The sequence below is a fragment of the Microcebus murinus genome, unplaced genomic scaffold (genome assembly GCF_040939455.1).
Source record: "Microcebus murinus isolate Inina unplaced genomic scaffold, M.murinus_Inina_mat1.0 scaf003_hap2_Mmur4.0, whole genome shotgun sequence".
Lineage (NCBI taxonomy): Eukaryota > Metazoa > Chordata > Mammalia > Primates > Cheirogaleidae > Microcebus > Microcebus murinus.
Window position 1 is genome coordinate 1,243,174 of NW_027438949.1, and position 19,643 is coordinate 1,262,816.

The 19,643-nt window shown below is 54.8% G+C and overlaps 1 protein-coding gene across 6 annotated transcripts in view; it reads right to left on the minus strand.

Annotated features, from left to right (window-relative positions):
- ATP2B3 (ATPase plasma membrane Ca2+ transporting 3) overlaps window positions 1-14,419 on the minus strand; it is a 64,860-nt gene extending 50,441 nt beyond the window's left edge. For all 6 annotated transcript variants that reach the window (XM_075999735.1, XM_075999734.1, XM_075999739.1 and 3 more), the window contains exon 1: window positions 14,195-14,419. The gene's annotated coding sequence lies outside the window, so the exon portion shown is untranslated. The remainder of the gene's footprint in view (window positions 1-14,194) is intronic.
- Between the last annotated feature and the right edge of the window lie 5,224 nt (window positions 14,420-19,643).

Consider the following 19,643-nt stretch of genomic DNA (forward strand, 5'->3'; position numbering starts at 1 on the left):
CCCTCCAGTGGGGCACAGACACCCTCCCCGACCCACAGGCCCAAACAGAGCACCTGCCCCTCCAGCAACTCAACCCCTCTGAGCAGAAACCCACGGCTCCCCTTTCCCCTGTACTGTCCCTCCCTGGCCACCTCTAATTGGCACCTCAACTTCATCTCTCCTGGACTCCCCCCAGGTTCTGGGCAGCCCACCACCCTCCAGGAAGCTAGGAACTTCCTGAATGGGGGAGCACCTCTGTTCCCAGGCTTCCCTCTGTCAGGACTCCACTCCAGATGCTGAGTTTTGAGCCAGTACCTGCAACATCTGCCAACATCTGTGTACCAGTCCTTGACAGATGAGCTTCCCTCACAGCACCCTCAAAAACACCCTATGGGGCTGGGAGAACTCTTCCCACTTTACAGAGGGGAAAACTGAGGCTCAGGAAAGCTTCTGCTCTTGCCTGGTCCCTGGCCCTGCTTTCCATGGGGGCTGAGGTGAGTCTCAGCCACCTGTGCTGAGGCACTCCACCCGGCCACATGCTCCATGTGGGGCAGCCTAGCTTTGCCTTTACAGAGGGGACAACAGATAGGGGATAAAATCCCCCACTGTCCTCCAAGTCAGAGCTTGAAAGTACATTAGAATCCACCCCAGTGCTGCCCCAGCCCAGCAGCAGCCCAGTTGCCAGGGTCCATGTGGGCACGTGTCCTCATGCTGATGATGGGACATGTGCCACCAGGTGCTGCTGCCTCCTCTGCCTACCATGTCAGAGCCAGGCCCAGGACACCATGTCCCTGAGGCAAGAAGGAAGCAGAACTCAGGGTCACAGGGCAAGAGACAGAAACCCAGGGGCCTACCCAGGCACGTCAGCATCTCCCTACAGACCACCAAGCAAGGGCTTGCCTTCTAGAAGTACGCATTGCTCAGCAATGTGACTCATTATGGGGATTCCTTGCAGTAATAGTCCCCATCCTCTCTCCACCTCCAGGCACCTCGAGCACACGCTGGATCCTGCAGAACAGAGCGAGCAGAGCTCTGAGGGGAGAGCAAGGGGCCCAGCCCCAGGCCCCACAGGCCAGGCGGTGCCCGGCTTCCCCCAGTGGGTGGCTCAGCCACACACCTGCAGACCCAGGGATCAGCTGGGGAGCAGGTGGGGAGAGGGCACAGGAGGATGGGACCCTGGCAGGCAGCCACCTGCCCTTTCCTGGGCTTGGTGTGATCCTGGGCAGGTAGACACAGTGGTGGCCTGTGTCCACTTGGGAGACCCTTTAACCCTTGATTTCCCACATCTGCCCATCCCCAACCAGGCGCTCTTCCTCCTGCCCTGCCCCCTCCCCTCCGCCTGATGCACCTAGGCGACCACTGGGAGGGGAAAGGAGGGTTCCAAGGAGAGGGGAGGGAAGGAGCCAAGGCCGAGAACAGTCTCATTAATATTTCAGAGGTGCCATCACTGCAGCTCCTGGGCCCTCACAGCTCCACCACTTGTGCTGCTGGAAGGAGGAGGATGGGAAAAGAAAAGGAAACAAAATCCAAGAAAACAGATTTAAAGGGACAGGCTCCCCCACCCCCCCTTGCTCCATTACTTCCTCCCCCTGTTCCTGGTACAACCTGTGCAAACGCCAAGTGACTGTCACGCCTGGAACAGCTTTGGGCAAAAATAATAACAACAGAAAAAGGGCCACCCATCATCGTAGCACCCCTCCTCACTGATGCACGCACCCACTTGCCTGAAGCTCTGCCCCTCAGAGGGGCCACCTTGGGGACACACTGGGGCTGCTGGCAAGGCCAAAGGGGCACTGCCCTTCCAGAACCAGGCGAGCAGATAGACTCCAGGCATTGGAAGTCCCCGCTAATTAGAGTCCAGCCAAGGAGGATTCTGGAACCTGGAGAAACACAAGTCTAGATTCCTAGAGGTGTCAGGGACCCAGGACATTACCCGATTCAGCCTGTGCCTTTGGGTGGGTGCAATTCTACAGCACCCCTTGCTAACTGATGGCCCAGTGCTTTAGTCTAATCTAGAGCAGCAGTTGCCAGGCTGCCCCACTCAGGAGCTTTAAAAACACAGAGTCCTGGGCCCAGAGCATCCTATCTGGAAGGGCTGTAGAGCACTCCACTCCCAGGGGGTCCGGATGCCTGTCCACGTCTGGGACCTCACATTTGCCTGCCTCCAGAGGCTCCATGGGGCCTAGAATTCTCCAGTTAAAGCCCTGCCATAGAATGTAAAATGGTGCAGCCACTATGGAAAGCAGCATGGCAGCTCCTCAAAACTTAAACATAATATTGCTATAGGGTCCAGCAGTCCCACTTCTGGGTACACACGAGAAAGAACTGAAAGCAAGGACTCAAACACATATTTGTATGTCCATATTCATAGCAACATCACTCACAATAGCTAAAAGGTGGAAGCAACTCAAGTGTCCACAGAGGGAAGAATGGGTAAGCAAAATGTGGTTCATCCATACAGTAGAATATTACTCAGTCATGAAAAGGAAGGGAATTCTGAGACAGGCTACAACATGGATGACCCTTGAGGACATTGTGCTCACTGAAACCAGCCAGTCACAAAAAGACAAGTACTGCATGATTCCACTTCTGTGATGTCCCCAGAATGAGCAGTCCAATCCATAGAGACAGGCAGTGGGGTGGTGGGTTCCAGGGGCTGGGGAGGAGAGTCGGTGTTTCATGGAGACAGAGTTTTGTGGAAAGATGAATAAGGTCTGCAGATGGACGGTAGTAATGGTTGCACAACACTGTGAATGTGCTTATTGCCACCAAACTGCACACTTAAAAATGGTTAACATGATACATTTTATGCTATGTGTATTTTACCACAATACAAAACACAAGCAAGCCGCACCAGCCATTGTGCTCTGTGCCACTAGTGATCCCCAGAAGGTTGTGGCAGAGACTTGCTACCTATTCCCCGACTTCCTGCATCATATTTTAATTTTGTGTTAATTTAATTAGGTGTTTTGTCATTCAGCTAATGACTATATTCCCCAACTCCCTTGCAGCTATGTATGACCATGTCACTATGTCCTGGCCAACTGGATGTGATCAAAAGCCGACTTCTCTCCAGAAACACCCTGGGGAGACAGGAGCAATGCAGGGCCAAGGCAGGCTTGGGGATGGCCCCTGAAATGGGGAAGTATCCCGAGAGTCACGTGGGTTCAGCCCCTGGCCAAGGAAAATGTTCTGGCTTCACAACTTCAGGACTGTGTCCTTAAAGGAAGGAATGTGTTCTCCTCTTCTCCTTCCTGCTGGCTGGAATGCTGATGTGAAGACAGGAGCTGCAGCAGTTATCTTGTGCCATCTTGCACATGGAATCCACGTGCAACACAATCAAATGAACCCAGATTCTTGACCAAGAAGCCATCGTACCTGACCTAGGTTGCCTACCTAGACTTTTATGTGAGAAAGAAATCACTTCTCTCTTATCAAAGCCACCAATATGCTGGGTCTCTGTTAAAGAGGACAAACCCACAGCCTGAATAGTTCAGATATGCACAGGGAGGAGCCCCAGGCTTCCCTCTCTCCCAAATCCAGCCCCACTTCTGGAAGAGCCAGGAGGCCTCCACAAAGTCTGCAGGACTGACAAAGTCCCCATATTTTCCTGGGTTTCCTGGGGCATGTGACCATCTGAAGCTGGGCTTTCTTTCACCTCTGTCATTTGACATTGTCCTAGAAGTTCTGGCCAAAGCAGAAGGGAAAAGACAGAGCCACAAACAAGAGACAGAATGGCAGTCCCCTCACAGGCAACAGCGAGCCCCGCGCTGTGCCACAGTCATTGCATTCACTCTGCGCCACAGCCCTGCAGCACGGGATCATTAGCCCCGTGGTCAAGCTGAGGCAGCTGAGGAACAGAGTGGTTAAGGCGCTTACTCAAGGTCACACAGCGAACAAGGAGCAGAGGCTAACATGAACACAGGTGGTATGGCTCCAGAGGATTCTATATTACTCCCCTGCCATAAAACCCCAGAAAGGCAACGAACACATAATTAGAGCCAATTAAAAGAGTTCAACAAAGTGACTGGACAGGAAATCTGTCCCCTAAACCTCAGGGCTGGAGAGTATAGGCGCTGGAGTCTGAGAGGCCTGGCCGAGTGAGCTGGCTCAAGTCACTCAAGTTCTCTGGGCCTTCACTTGTTAATCTGTGAAATGGGTCCTCATTTCTCTTCACTGGGTTGCTGTGAGGACAGGGCCCCATCCCCACACCCACACCTAGGCAGGTCCTCAGGGGCTGGGCACATTTCCCTGTTAGACCTTCTCCCTGAAGATGAGCGACAACAATACTATTTGTGCTCGGTGTCGAGTCCCGTCCTGCCTGCGTGCCCCTCCCTCTGCCTGCCCTAGAGCCCTGAGCTGTCCTGTAGCCCAACAGGCCTCAGGGTTCACAGGTCAGGACAGATTCCACCTGGGAAGCCAGAACATTCTGCTTGGGCAGGGGCTGAACCCATGTGCCTCTTAGGATGCTTCCTCAGCTCAGTGATCAACCCCCTGCCTGCTGGGACCCGGCATCACTCCTGTCTTCCCAGGATGTTTCTGGAGAGAAGTCAACACTTTGGCACAGGTGGCCTTCACAGCACTGGGGACCTGGATGCCATGGGGAAGTTGGAAACCCCTTTCTGGCTGAGGCCTTGAAGTTTCATTACCAAGGCCAGAACTCTATGCTGAGGGTTGGGGGGCAGTCATTTGTTTCCTGCCAGAGAAGGCAAGAGCCGGGGAAGCAGACAGCGAGAGAGTAGGAGTGTGAGCAGCCAGTGGGCAGGAAGCATAACCACACTAATTATCCAATTACAGAGAGCTGTGCAGGCAGAGCTGCACTGCGGCAGCAGCTGCAGCCACATGCCCTCGCCCTGCTCCGCACACGCCACCCCGCGCCCCGATGGCCCCACAGGTGTGGCTGGGCCTGTGCTCTTGGTAGTGGCACAGAGACCCAGAAATGCTGTGGCTGGCCTCAGTGGAGGACTCTAGCCCACAAAGGGGCAGAGACTTCGTGTTTGGGGATCAGGAAGTAGCTGGTCCCTGTCCTCTCAGCCCTTCATAGCCAGAGAACACATGGATAGAATGAGAGGTGCCCCAAGCCTCCCCAGCTCTGTCCATGGTACCACGGTGACCATCCCTGCCAGCTTCCAGTCCCGGAGCCAGCTCCAGCACCAGAAGCAGTCAAGGCCTAAATGGGTAATTAAGGAAATTATAGACAGCTGGAGGCCACAGGGCTGCAGGCCTGGGGCTGAGTACTTCCAGCTTGGACAGGCAGTGACCAGATAAGGAGACTACCAGAATGCACACGTGTCCTCCTGGGGAACAAGCTCTGGGGGCTCCACTGTGGATCTTGGTGGTGGTGGTGATCTGGTTTTTGGAAACAGGCCAAAGTCCACGGGAGGACAGTCGGACAGTCTGGGCGGGACTCACTGGGGTCAAGGTCAGGAGCTAATGAAAGGATCTGGAAGGTAGGGCTTAAAATGAGGGGCTGGAAATGTGTGTGCTCACTTAGCCGCGCCCCCCCCCCCATGGAGATCTCTAGCTACTTGCAAAGGGAGACTCTTTGTGTCCCTCAGTGAACCCGGCTTGGCTGGAGGTTAAACCAGGCCCAGTGACCTGGCTGACTCACCCAGAGAGCCAACTCAGTGTGGAGAAAGAGCTGAGCAGGACTGTTACTATGTGAGGACTCTGGGCATTCAGGGGTAGGGGTCTTGGCCTTGACATTTGTTTGGAAGAGGAGAGGGCAAGGGTGCTGGTTGCAACAGAAAAGGTGAATTTAGACTAAAGATAGGAGTCAAGTCTAGCTGCCCTTCTGTGACCCGGATGCAAAGCAGCAGTATAGCAAAGCATCAGTACCACCTTTCCAGGCTGACCAAGGCAGGATGCCCACTGCCAAATGCAGTGGCAGAGGAAGAGCCAGTGCCCCTGAGAGAGGATGCCTCAGAAGTTGTGACCTAGGGAGGGTCATCTGAGAGGCTGCCAGCCTCTTCTCTAGCACCCTTGCTAACCCCCACTGGCTATGGCCACAGGACCTGAAGGGCACCCAGGGCTTGGCAGCTGTCTGAATCACACAGCCCAAGCTCTGCTTGCTCCTAAAAGTCTATTTCTGACCAAGGAACCTAGTATACAAATCCAGAAGCATTTCCATCAAAGCCCATAGTAAGTGCCACAAAGCTCCTGCAGTGCCCAGGAGGTGCCTGGAGGGAACAGGGGTCCTGCAGAGGCAGGAGGGTCCCTTTCATGTCAGGATGTGATGCCAAAGTGGGCTTCTGAGTTTCCCCCTCAGTGTGCCCCATGGCCCATGGGGGTCCAGCCCAGCCCCTCCTCTGGGTCCCCCTCCCCGGCCCTGACTCTGCCTGGAACCACCCACCCATCACCCTGTCCCGCCTACACACACAGCCACGTGGGCCTCTCCAGGGGCCCCTATACCAGCCCATTCTTACCCTCTGATCCCATGGATGGATTGCAAGGGGCACTCTTGTTGTGTTCCCTGGACAGAGGGTTCTAAGTGCAAAGGCTAGACCGATGGTTGCAATGCTGTGGGCATGTGAGCTACAGGCCATGAGGAAGAGACCAGACTGGGTGGAATAGGCACCAAGGATGGAGCCCAGCCTGACAGCCTCCTGCCTGTCCACACCCCTCTTCCTGCTCTCCTGTAGCAGGCATGGCACTGTCAGGTGGCAGCCTCCTTAAGTGCAGGGGCTGCCCCACTCACAGGAGCCAGAGTAGCCCGCATCAGCTGCTTGTGGCTCCAAACAAGGACTTGTGGTGTCTGGTCCTGGGTTCTTCTAGGAGAAATGGAGCTGAGGCCTGTGGACAGGGGACAGGAAAGGACCCCTGTGCCCGGCAAGGCAGGTGGAAATCTGAATGGAGCCCAGAACCCTCGTGCTGCCCAGGAAGTGGGGCTGGGCACATTCCCCACACTTTGCTCTGAGGGCACTAAGTGATTTTGGCCAGGCTGGTCCAATCTAGAGAAAGGATCCCTCCCCATGAGGTCACACCCTGTGCCATCACCATGCCCCTGACCAGCAATCTGAGCAAATATAGGTTCAGTTATGTGCTGGCTGCCCCATGTGTCTTAACTCTGTTCAGGGTTTAGTGTTGAAATGCAGAGTGCAGGGAATTCTGAATGTCAGGACAGCCCATGGACTGATGAAGTTCCCAGGTAAGTTGGGAAAAGTGGTCATGGTGGCTCTTTTTCATTCAGGGCAAGCCAAAGAAGTGACTTCCAAAAGAGCAGGAAAAAGGCCAAAGCTCTGTCATTTGAGGTCAGCAGCAGCCAGAATGGTTTCGAACTCCTGAGCTCAAACAATCCGCCCACCTCGGCCTCCCAGAGAGCTAGGATTACAGGCGTGAGCCACCGCGCCCAGCCTGCAGCCAGAGTGGACACAGCCAGCAATGACTTCCCAATCTCCCGCTCTCATCCTCACTGCCAGCTTTGTTTTCCCATCTCCCGATCAGGAGGCTCTGGTGTGCCTACACCTGCCTCTCACACTGTTCCTACGAGAGGCGGACCCATAGCAGCTGCAGACAGCCAGCCAGCGCCGAGCCCAGGGAGCATGTGAGCATGTCCAGAGAATGTGGAGACGTATGCTTTATTTTGGGGGGCAAGAGGAAGGGGGATTTGACAAAATGGTTCTAATATTCACCAACGAAGAAGCAAGCAAGAAGAACAAAGGGGTTTTGTTTTGCTTTAAGATTACTGAGATGGGGCCAGCAGGTCGGATATTAAATGATACCAGGTACAAAAAGCACACAGGCCCAACTACATACCAGAGTCAGTGCACACTATAGGAGGCCTCATAAATTAGCCAGGGACTATTGATTTGATAAAAGAAATGAGGACAATTAGTAATCTGGCAAAGGACACACCCTAGATCCTCACCTCATGCTATTCCCCAAGACAAATTTCCCTTGGATTAAACAGGGGTGGGCAAACTGTGGCCCAAGTGCCAAATCTAGCAGCCAAATGTTCTTGTGAATAAAGTTTTATTGGAACACGGCCACGCCCATTCATTTACATATTGTCTGTGGCTACTTTCATGTTGCCACACAGACTTGGGTAGTAGGGACATAGACTGTGTGACCTGCAAACTGGAAAATATTTATTATGTGGCCCTTTGCAGAGAAGGTTTGCCGACCACTACATTAAAGAGTTAAACATCTTAAAAATGCAACCCCTTCGGCACATGCGTGTGTGCAGACACATGGAAAATCCAGAAATGAATAGCTCTCAAATTTCTGTAAGGGATTTTGTAAGTCTAGAAGCAATGGAAGAAATCACAAATAATTGTGAGATAAAAATGTTTAGCTTTTGTGTGAAAAAAATTAAAAGGCAAGCAACAAAGACATTAAAATTATTTGCAACAAATATGTTAAATTGTCACTATTTTTCATGTATAAAGTTTATTCAAACTTCACAAGAGAAACACTAAGACCTCAATAAATAAAGCTTAGGAGCAGATAATTCACACACAAAAAATTACAATTTATAAACATGAAAAAATGGTCACCCTCACCGGTAATTAAAGAAATACAAACTAAAGTAGATATTTTTGACCTAGATACTTAGACAGTTTCTTTGATTAAAATACCTAATGCTGCCATGCTGAAAAAGCCCTTTGGAGAACAATTTGGCCCGATATACTCCATCTGGGTACCCTGCTCAGGACAGGGCAAGTCTTACGCAGCTTCATGTAGAAGAGCGAGACAAATCCCACTGCCTCAATTTCCCAAAATAGCCAAATAATTAAGTGAATTACAGTCTCTTCAGAGAATATTATTCAGCCATTAAAAATGGTAATTATTGAGGACTGCCTGATACATATCTGTTGAATAATCAAATGATCATTTGGAGTTTCGTCTTTGCAGGGTTCAAGTTCATTATTTTTGCAATAAGCACTTACTGCTTTTCCTAATCTTAAAAAAATTAAACTATATCCATTTTGGAAAAAATGTTCATTTAGGAAGGGATTATATTAATAAAGAAAATGTTTATGTAAAGTAAAACATAGATTACACAATTGAGCCCATGCTATAATTACAGTAATGTAAAAATAGGCTGTGTAAAGAAACACATCCAATAAAATGGAAACGCCAGCTCTCATTTGGGTGATAGGACAGCGGAGGGGGTTACTGTGTCTTCAACATCTTTGTGTTTTATGAATTTTCTATAAAGAGCATGCATGTTAACAGCATTATTTTTAAATAGGATTTAAATAGGAAGAAGTCAACATTATTAAAACAACCACCACAACCACAGCAACAGGGCCTTGCCCATCTGTGTAGGGCTGCCAGACCCTCCCTCTGCGGCCCCCAGTGTCCAATCCTCCCTGCAGTTTCCTGAGCACCCTAGGCAGGGTCAGGACCTGGTCAGGACCAAGCAGTGGCCAGATCTGTGTTTGCCCCAAGCTGGGCATGCTAGGGCTACCAGAGTTAGCATGAGGACAGGTCCGGGCATCCCCACCACGTCTCACCTCCCTCAGGCCTGCTGGTCTGGGCACCTGCATGCTGCCCCCATAGGCGCAGGCCCCGGCTCTCAGGACCACACCCGCCTTGCCCACTCCCTTTCACGGAGCCAGAGGGAGGGGGCTGGGGTGGCTTCCGGGTCCTTATGAGGACTAGGGCTGGCATTCACTCCAAAGCAATGTTGCATGGCAGAACATTCTGGAGTGATGGAAATGTTCTCTACCCGCACTGCCCCATATGGTAGTCAGCAGCCACGTGTGGTTCCTGAGGAGGCAGGGTCAGGGCCACCCAGGTTGGGTGGGGCAGGGACTCAGTTTGTGGGCCCAGCCATGTTTGTACTTTTATTCTAGTGACTGGGGATTCTTTGAGGATCACTTAGCAAAGCACAGGCAGGAAGCACTTTTGATTTTTCCTCTCCATTCACCTCCCGAACCAAACACAGGGCCTGGTCCACAGTGAATACGGTTAAATAAATAATGCCCAACACACCCATAAGATGTGACCTCTGGCATGGCTAGCCACATTTTGGGAGGGAACGTGCCCAAGCCCAGCCCGGCACCTTTTGTCCCCAGTCATCAAGCTCTCGGACCAGAGCCTGGCCCGTCACAAGACCCTTCTTCCAATGTCCTGAGGGCTTCTCTCCTGGGTGGTTCTGGGGGAGCATGAGCCTGGGGGCTGGCCAAAAGTCAGCCTGTGTGTCAGTGACCTTGTGCCACAGGGTAGGGGGCTCAGAGTGGCTTCAGGGTCCGTGTGAGAATTCAGGTCTGCATTCGATCTAAAGCAGCTCTGTGTGACAGAACATTCTAGAGTGATGGAAATGTTCTCTATCTGCACAGTCTGATATGGTAGCCACTAGCCACATATGGCTATTGAGGGTTTGAAATGTAACCAGGGCAACTGAGGAACAGAATTTGTGATTTTACTTAATTTTAATGAAATGGCCATTGTGGCTAGTGGCTGCCACATCTGACAGTACATCTCTAGAAAGTGCCTTAAGATTGTGGCCTCAGGAAAGAACTTCTCATTTGAATAAAATGATTGCCATTTACTGAGGGATCTACCTAAGAACAACAGAAGCTGCCCCAGAACCCCTTTAAATAAGGTGCTCTCCAAGGACACTGACACAGGATCGCTTTGCACAACTTTGATTTGGAATCAAGTCTCCAGAAACCTCTGTGCCTAAAAAGAGCCCCCTGCCAGTCTCAAGATTCCCGGGGCATTTCCACCCTTGCCTTTTTCTGGCTTAGGTTCTACCACCCAGTCAGCCATGTCACCTTGGACTTGTCCCCTTCCCAACCTTGGGCAGTCTGGGATGCCCGAATTCCCTTACATTTGAGAGCCTCCTTCCTTCCCTATGGTGACGTGTGGCACAGCTCCTTCTCCCCAGGCCTGCACCCAGGCACACTGCCAACACCACCCACCCAGTAGAAGGAGCCCAGGCCAGGGAGGGCTTTCCAGCAGGGCACCACTCGGCCTGGCTTCTGTCAGCTCAGCCAGGGTGGAGAAATGATGGGGGACAGGGAGGAGCCATCTGCATGTTCCAGGTCTCTGCATGCCATGCCCAACTGTAAAGTAACAGCGAGAGCCCAGTGCCTGGGCCCATCTCAGAGATGGCACTAGTGGGGCTATGGGTGCTTAGATTGAAGTGTCTGCCTTTGGTACCACAGCCCAGGTCCCCATTTATTAGCTGGCATTTACACACACTAAGACTGCTCCTTCTTAGGGGTGTCCTGAAGGGGCCACACAGATGACTTACTGAAAATCATGTCATTCCCCAACTTGCTTTGGATTGATATAAATCTCCCTTTTGTCTGTTCTCTCAGTGGATAGGTAGAGGGGACATAGGTGGCCCAGCTACTGAGCTGTAGGGTCCTCTCAAGAATCCCCAGCTTCACCCCAGCAGAGCTGGAAGCACCCTCAGCCATCAGCTCACATGAAACAGAGTGACGTTCTGGCGAGTTCAGCACACTCTCACAGAGATGAAAGAACTAGTGGCTGCGTACAGAGACCAGACCCTGGAAAGCGACCGCCTGTGTTCCAGCCCTGGTTTTACTACCTACTGGCTGTGTGACCTTGAGCAAGTTACCTAGCTTCTCTGGGCCTCAGTCACATCATCTGCAAAATAAGGATAATAATAGCACTTGCTTCATTTGGTTATTGTCTCAATTAAGTGATGGAAAGTCTGTGAAGCGCTTAGAATAGTGTCTGGCACAAGGTGACTGCCATTATTGTTATTGTCATTATTGACATTACTTGATGGAGATAAGTAACCTCTGATGGAGACAGCAGCCATCAGTGAAATACACAGGCCATCAGTTAAAGTCAGAAGGGAGTACATGCGTGCTGACAATTCACTCTGTAAGTGGGGGCAGGAGGCTGGGCCTGCAAGAGTCCCAGCTGGTGCTCAGCTCTCAGAAGTCCCGGGGGGCCCGGGGCATGCTTGTCTTATCTACCAGGAAGGCAGGGGCCCCCTCCCCACAAGCTATGCTCAGGGGGGCATCTGACGCTGATTCCAGCACCCTTCGGCTGCCTCTCTGGGCCGGGAGAAGATGTTCTGGATGGAGAGTGCTCACTGACTCACAGGCCTGGCCTCTCCCTGCTCGTGAATGATTCAACCTCTGAAGCTCCAGCCAGAATCCTGAAACGTCAGCACAGAGAGTCCGCCGAGGCCCACCCCCACCCTCCCTGGATCTGGAGCAGAGAAGGGACTTGGCCAAGGTCACAAAGACCATCAGGCACAGAGCTCCCGTCGTAAGAGCCTCCTTTGCCCTCTTCTTTGCTCTCGGTGGCCTGCCACAGCATCTCCTGCCTGGCGTTGCAACTCTCTCCGCCCACCCCTCATGCTCTTTGCCTCAGGGGCTCCCTTCCCCAAAGGACTGGCTCTCCTGGCTCTGTGCAAAGCCCCCTCCCACGCCCGCCCCACTGCCATCTGCCTGTGTTACTCCCTTCTGTGCCAGGGCATGCCTGCCCCTTCACTCAAACCACCTGACAGTGCTGGGCACAGACCAGGTTGATCTAATCAAGCCTAGCTGTGTCCTTGGCCCTCCCCTGCCTTGCAACTGCCCAGCCCCTTCAAACTGGCTCACTCTCCAGGTGCAGACCAGCCCTCTCATCAGCATCCCTGCTCTGCTCTCACAAGCCACAGGGCCTTGGTTTCCTCATCTGCGAAAAGGGGGTGAAGGAGACAGCAGCTCACACATGTGGTTGACATGAGATTCAGACGAAGAGTCCAGGAACATGCTTAGAACTGTGCCTGGATGTGGGAGGAGCTCAGGAAGGAGGCCTGGCCTCTGATCATTAGGGGTTCCCCCCAGGTCCACAGGAATGTCACAGGCATCTGTTCACTAAGGAAGGGGCCTCCACCCATGCAGTCAATGCAAGGCCCAGTCCCTTCCCTCTTGGGGCCTCAATTATCCTGTCTGAAAAATGGGGACAAAAATCCAGGCCTTGCCTCTCTTGTCTGGTGAGTCTGCAGATTCAGTGATGTCAAGGTCATGAACTGCCACACAGAAATCAAGTGCCCACTCAGTGCCAGGCCTGTGCTGGGCACTCGAGCAGCCCATGCAGAGAGCCAGTCCCTGCCTTAATATGCTCACAAACTAGTGAGGGTGACAGGGAATGAGGGCACAGAGCTAGTGGGCAAATGAGGGGCATGTGCAGGGGGTGCCTGCCAGGCTGGCACCTAAGTCCTTATAGGAAGCCAGGGGAGATGTGGGATGAGGGCCAGATGAGCACAGGTTGGACTTGATCCTTCAGCAGGCATTGATGCACTTTAGGTTAGAGGCCCTGAGGCCTCATCTTTGAAAGACGGAGTGCCCTCACTGGGAAATGGCAAGCATCTAGTTGAGGGACACTGGTCCCTGCCCTGCCCCTGGAGGGAGGGAGTGAGTGAGTGGGCGAACATTTCCACTCTCTTCCAAACCATCACTGAGCTCTCACCCTGGGGGCTCTCCAAGATCCCCTCCAGTCCTGACTTGCCCAGATGCCAGGCCCCTGCCTTGCCTCCCATCCCTCCTCAGCTGAGCAGGCCACTAAGCCCCAAAGTGGCTGACAGAAGGAAGGTGACCAGGTCCTGGAAAGAGAAGCAAATTGTTCCAGGCTCCAGGAGATGCAGCAATAGCCACTTCAAATTCCAGAATCTTAATGCTGGAGCTTTTACCTGTGAGAAAACTGAGGCCCCCACAGGAGAAGCCCGCTGGCCAAGGTCATACAGGTGAGGAGGGGTAAGACAGCTATTCCTGGAGGGATGGAGAAGGAGTTACCTAAATGTGGCCCAGGGCGGCTGGCTGCTGGCACCGTCCATCTGTACCAGCCGCGGGGTCTGCGGGCGGCCGTGTGGGCGTGCAGGAGACAGTGTGGGAACATGTGAGGGGGAGGATGACACAGTGTGAGGGCTCGGGGGACGGGGGGACGGGGGGGGGGCGCCGCGCAGCTCTGGGGGTGCATGTACACCGGCAGGCTCCTGCCCAGGCCCGAGACTCAAGGCGCTGCCCTCAGCCCCTGACCAAGCCCGGGGCGGCCTGGCTGCCCAGACACGGGCGTGCAGGATGCGGGGTGCGGGGCGCTGCCCGCCGGCTCGGCCCCGGTGACGCGCGGCACCTCAGCCGCAAGGACACGCAGGCCCGGTGCGGGACGCAGGTGTCTTGGGAGGGGACCTGCGTTCCCCACTTGCCGCGGCGCCACCTGCCGGGCCGCCTCCCACCCCCGCCCGCGCCCGCGCCCGCGCCCACCCCGGCGGTGCCCGCGCGCCTGGGGCACCACTTACCCAGGCATGGGCACGGCCGCCACCGCGGCCTCCGCTCTGGCGGGCGCTGACGCTGCGGGCAGGCGCCCGGTGGGCAACTATCAGTTCAAAGGACGGAAAGTCCCGGGTACGGGGCGGCCTGGCCGGCGGCGGGGGGCGCAACCTCCGCGGCGGGCGAGGGCTGCGGCCGAGTGATCGCCACGCTCCGCACCGGCTGCGGGCGACGGCGCGCTCGGCTCCAGCCGCAGCTCTGAGCGCGGAGGGAGGGAGGGAGGGAGGGGGAGGGGATCCGGAGGAGGAGACGGGAGGGAGGAGGGAGCGGGCGCGGGGGGCGGTGCGCGGCGCAGGGGCCGCGGGGCTCCGGAGCCACGCACCCGGTGAGCGCCCTTCTGTCCCCAGGACGCGAGGGGTGCCCTCTCTTCCTAGCCTGGCATTTTCTCCGAAGGGCACGGGCCACGTAGGGGTGGGAGCGGTTGGAAATGGGGATGCCATGGCACCTGCGAGTGCAGAGAAAAGCGCCCAGAGCTTGTGCTCAGGCACCAGGCTGCAGCTACCTCTGAAGATCCCTGCCCTCTATGTGCGTCTCCCCAACAGTACAGTGGGGCACGAGCTGGGTGGCTGGTATGTATCATGGGGTCCTTGGACCTTGGTGGGCTCCAAGGGGTTGGTGATCTCCTGCAACTATCCACTAACTGTAGGGAGTACAAGCTCCAAGCGCAGAGACTGCAGCCAGGTGGGCACCCAGAGATGGACACGCAGGGACACAAACATCTGTGGACACAAGTGGAGACAGACACCCATCCACATGTACAAACATGCACACATATGTGCACAGAGACCCCAGAAGTGAGGCTGACTCCTGCAACTGGCCTCTAGCTCCAGGGACAGTGGAGGTCTCTGACCCCAGATCAGGCTTTTGTCTCTGTGAGTAGTGAGCAGAAGCTGGGTGGGGACACAGGAAGGAGGCTGAGCTTGTGGGAAAGAGAAGTGACAAGTCCACAGGGAGCATCAGCCCCCAGAGCAGGCAGGGCGCAAGGCTCAGGGCTCAGGGCCCGGGTCAGGAGCACACAGCAGGTGGAAGATGCCTGGACACAGCCTGGAATCCTTTTTTGCCTTGGGCAAAGAGGGCCCCAGGGCATCTATTGTGCCAGGCCAGGGTTGAGCACTGGGGATGCAGGAGGGGCCACAAAACAGGGAGCGGTGGGCAGACAGCGAATGTGCCCACACAGTTGGGGTAAGGGCCACAGGAAACCATTGATCAGGGGGACACAATAGATGGTGCAGGGGACTCTGGGAAGGCCTCTTTGGTCTCTTTGAGGAGGTGCCACCCTGTCAGAGATCAAAAGGACAGGAAGGCACTGCTGTCCCTCCCCCCCCACCGGAGGACTGTAACAACCCCAACAGCCTACACCTCCTGCAGGAAGCAGCTGGTTCTATGGAAAGCTGGTGAGATCTGGCATCCCAGAGAGCCTGGGCCAAGGCCCTGCCACCTCTCAGTGTGGGCTGAGGTTCACACACACTCACATGCTCACCCACACCCATGCACACACATTCTCACACTCACAGATACTTGTTCACACACACTCACCCACACACAATCAGTGACCCCCACACCACCACACACTGAGTGACTCACACGTAGTCACACTTAGTGACACTGAGTAGTGACACTGAGTAGTGACATTGAGTAGTGACACTGAGTCACATGTAATCAAACTGAGTGACTCACACATAGTCATGCTCTCACACTCACACAATTCATACACACTCTGGATTCCTTACAGTATCCCAGTTCACGAATGGGCACACACACACACTCATGCAGTTACTCATGTAGTCATGCTCACAGCCACTGTCACACCGTCACACGCTGACACTGTCACACGCACACACTCACACATTCACACACACACTAACCCCAACAGTCCCCCTCAACTCCAACCCCGAGGCAGCCTTTCCTGGGTGTTGGCTGTTTTAGGGGACAGTGAGTTGGCTGTCCTGCAAGCTGGGGGATGCCCCTGTCAGAGCACCACAGCAACCCTGAAGCCTGGGGTCCATGCCACTGCAGACTGCTTCTTAGGCCTGGAGCCACCATGAAGACCCCTCCACTCCTCATGACATCCCATGGCCCGGAACAGGAAAAATGAAGCCTGTAGCCAAGTCCAGTCTTATTGCAAATCTGTGTGGAGGTAAGTGTGGCCACTGCACTCTTGCTACCTCCATTCTGGACTAGGGTGGAGGCTCAGGGGCTTATCAGATCCCACCGGGGACAAGTTGCAAAGCCAGCCTTTCACCCTTGGCCGGGGCAGAGGGGCTGCCACAGGGAGCACCTCCTGAGGGCCTGTGGACTCCCCTGCCCAGCACACCAGGCCACATCCCTTCAGCTGCCCATGGCACGGTGGGCTCCCCAGGGCCATGCCTCTCCATTCCAGGCCTGAGACCCTGGCTCTAGAGCTAGAAAAGGTAGGGCATGGGATGCACCCAGGCAACAGCAAATGCCTCTTAGCAGACAAGTGCCAGCAGCTCTTACTGGACAGAAGAGGGGCCCATGGGGAAGAAGGAGGTGCTGGGGAAACCCACACTTAAAGGCCTGGAAGTGGCTGTGAGAGATAAAGAGAAAAGAAAAAACTCCCTTGGGACTGTGTCACTGACTTCCCTCAGGGACCAAGGGACATACTGATCCCCCAGGAGTATGTTCATTTAACCGATAGCTGCTGTCTACATGGGAGAATTGGCACCAGCACATGAAGCCTGTCCTGCTCCCTGAGCAGGAGCTGCTGCCCCAGTTGGGTATTTATGCACCTCTGCACTTGGCATAGGCAGGTCGGGGACGAAATCTGAGGCAGAGATCATCTGCTGACACCTCTTCACCTCTTCCACCGGGCTCCAGTGCCACTGCTCAGGGCTAGCCCAGCCAGGAGTTGGCAGTGCAACATGCCTTAGTGATCAGTCCCACTGAGGCCAAGGTCAGATGGCCACGGAACTAGGTGTCATGAAAGTCCCCAGTCCCTAGCAAACTGTGGTCCCTAAACAGCTAATGGCCAGAAGAAAGGATGGTCCCGTTTTTGTGGTTTGAGTTGGTTGGTGGCCCTTGCTTGCTGGCCAGCTGCTCTTGGTTCCACCCTCTGTAAAGAGGTAGGTGGGGAAAGTTTGCTAGAAAGTTCCTCCTTACACCAAGCCCTGTCTTTTGCACTGGAACTACTTAGGGAGCCAGCCCCAGGGAGGTCATGGCTGGGGCCAGGGGTGTGACAGGGGCAAGGCACTTGGCCAAGTGGCCCAGACCATCCTGCTTCTCAGCACCCATCTGGTCTCAAGCCAGCCCACCCCACCATGCCCTGAACCTGCCTCTTCTGGGATCCCCAGGCCTTGGTCCCTGCCCTGTTCTCCTCCATGGCCACCTAGGCTGTCTTGGCCTAAGGAACAAAAGTCATGGAGAGCACCTCCCCCCAGCCTCCTGTCCACTGGCCTGGCCAGCTTAGCCTTGCACATCCCTCCCACCTGCCCGCTACGCCCCCTTCCCCACAAGTACTTTCTGTCCCAGGTCTTTAGCCACCACCCTGTCACCAGGCCGCTCCCCCCGGACCTCTGGGCCATGCCCCCACTTGCTGGCTTTCCCTCCTGCCACTTTTGGGACAGCAACTAACTCCTCGGCCTGCTTTCAAGTGGAGGCCCTTCTGGCTGGGCCTGGGCCTCCGTCTTCTCATGCCCCACTCTCTCCCTGGCTGAGATCACAGTCCCTCCAAGGCCTCAGGGCCCACCAAATCAATGTCCATCTGTAGCCCTGTGGCAGGCTAAAAGTGTCCCCAAAGATATGTCCATGTCTTAACCCCCAGAACTGAAATGTGACCTTATTTGTAAATAGGGTCTTTCAGGTGTGATTAAGTTAAGGGTCTCAAGATGGGAGGATTATCCTGGATCATCCAGGCAGGCCTTGTGTGCAATGACAAGTGTCCTTATAAGAGGGAGGCAATTTCACACACCCACACACAGAACAGGAAGCCACGTGACTGCGGAGGCAGAGAGCAGGGTGACAGAGCCACAAGCCAAGGATGCCTTGAGCCAACAGAAGCTGGAAGAGGCGGGAAGGAGCCTCTGGAGAGAGCTCGGCCTTGCTCACACCTGGATTTCGGACTATGGCCTCCAGAACTGAGAGAGAAGCCATTTTTTTGTTGTTGTCAACTCCCTAGTCTGTGATGCTTTGGGACAACAGCCACAGGATAAGCCCCAACTGGGCCACCAAGGCACTCCCACCCCACAGAACCCTGCCTACTGCATGCTGTGGGCCTCCCAGGCTGCTTGGCCTCAGTAGACTCCATGCCTGGTGGTTCTCAATAGACTCCATGCCTGGTGGTTCTCTGGTGGGTGACGGAGTGTGTGTGTGTGTGTGTGTGTGTGTGTGTGCATGTGTGTCAGTGATGGCTCTTTGGGCACAATTCCTCCTGCCATCAAGGCTCCAGTCTCAAGGGCCAGCTCAGTCCCCTGGGAACTACCGCCTGTTCCCAGACTGCCAGGGTTCTCCAGGGCCCCAGAGGGTCTGTGCCTACCAGAGGCCAATGAAGACAATGGCTCTGCGCTGGCGATGGTGCCCTGCCCTGCATGGCCCCTTCCTGCAGTCCCTGCCCTCCTGAGACCAGAGCCCAGAGCCCTCAGGGGCAGGACCTGGAAACCAGCAGATGGGGGTGATGGATAGACGAATGACACCCCCTATGTTCTCAGAGCAGCCACTCTGCCTTGGCTCCAGGCCCCGCAACCTCAGGACCTTCAAGTAGGGGTCATTTCCCATGGGGCCCTGCTCCGTCCCCATCCCCAGGCTGCAGATGCCTGGCTGGCTGCCCCTCTGACAAGCCCTGACTTGTCTAAACCCAAGCAGTAGATTCGGCTTAGGCTCCAGCTAGGCACCCCCACAGCCAGGAGACACCTGACCTGCAATAAGTGCTTGGAAATGTCTCCTGCCCCAAGTCTATGCCCCTCAAAGCCTGCTCTTTGGTGGCTGTCTTTTTCACAGAACAAATAGCCCTCTCCAAGCAAGCCGCTCCGATGACATTCATTGCTGTGTGTGTTTGTGTATTCATGTGTGCATATGCACATGTTTGTGTGTGCATTTGTGTTTGTGTATGTGTGTGTGTGTTTGCCCTCCACCAGCTCTGGGTTTGCTCCTGGCCCTTGGGTGGCATTTCTTATGGCCTCTTCTCCTCTCCAGGCTGTGCCTGTTAAGGGCCTCAGGCCACAGGGGCACCACCACCAACCTGGTAGTCCTGCTGAAATTCTGCACGCCCACCCTGCCTACTCCTCTCCTCTCACCCCACAGCCAACATGTCCCTAAGTCCAGGAGCTCCTACTCATGCAAAGATCAGGCCAGAAGCTGTCCTCTGCACCCACCTTCCCAGCTTGCCCACGGCCCGAGGTTCAGAGTGCCCATGGAGAGGGCCTCCAGCATAACTACACTCTCCAAACACCTGAGAGTGACTGT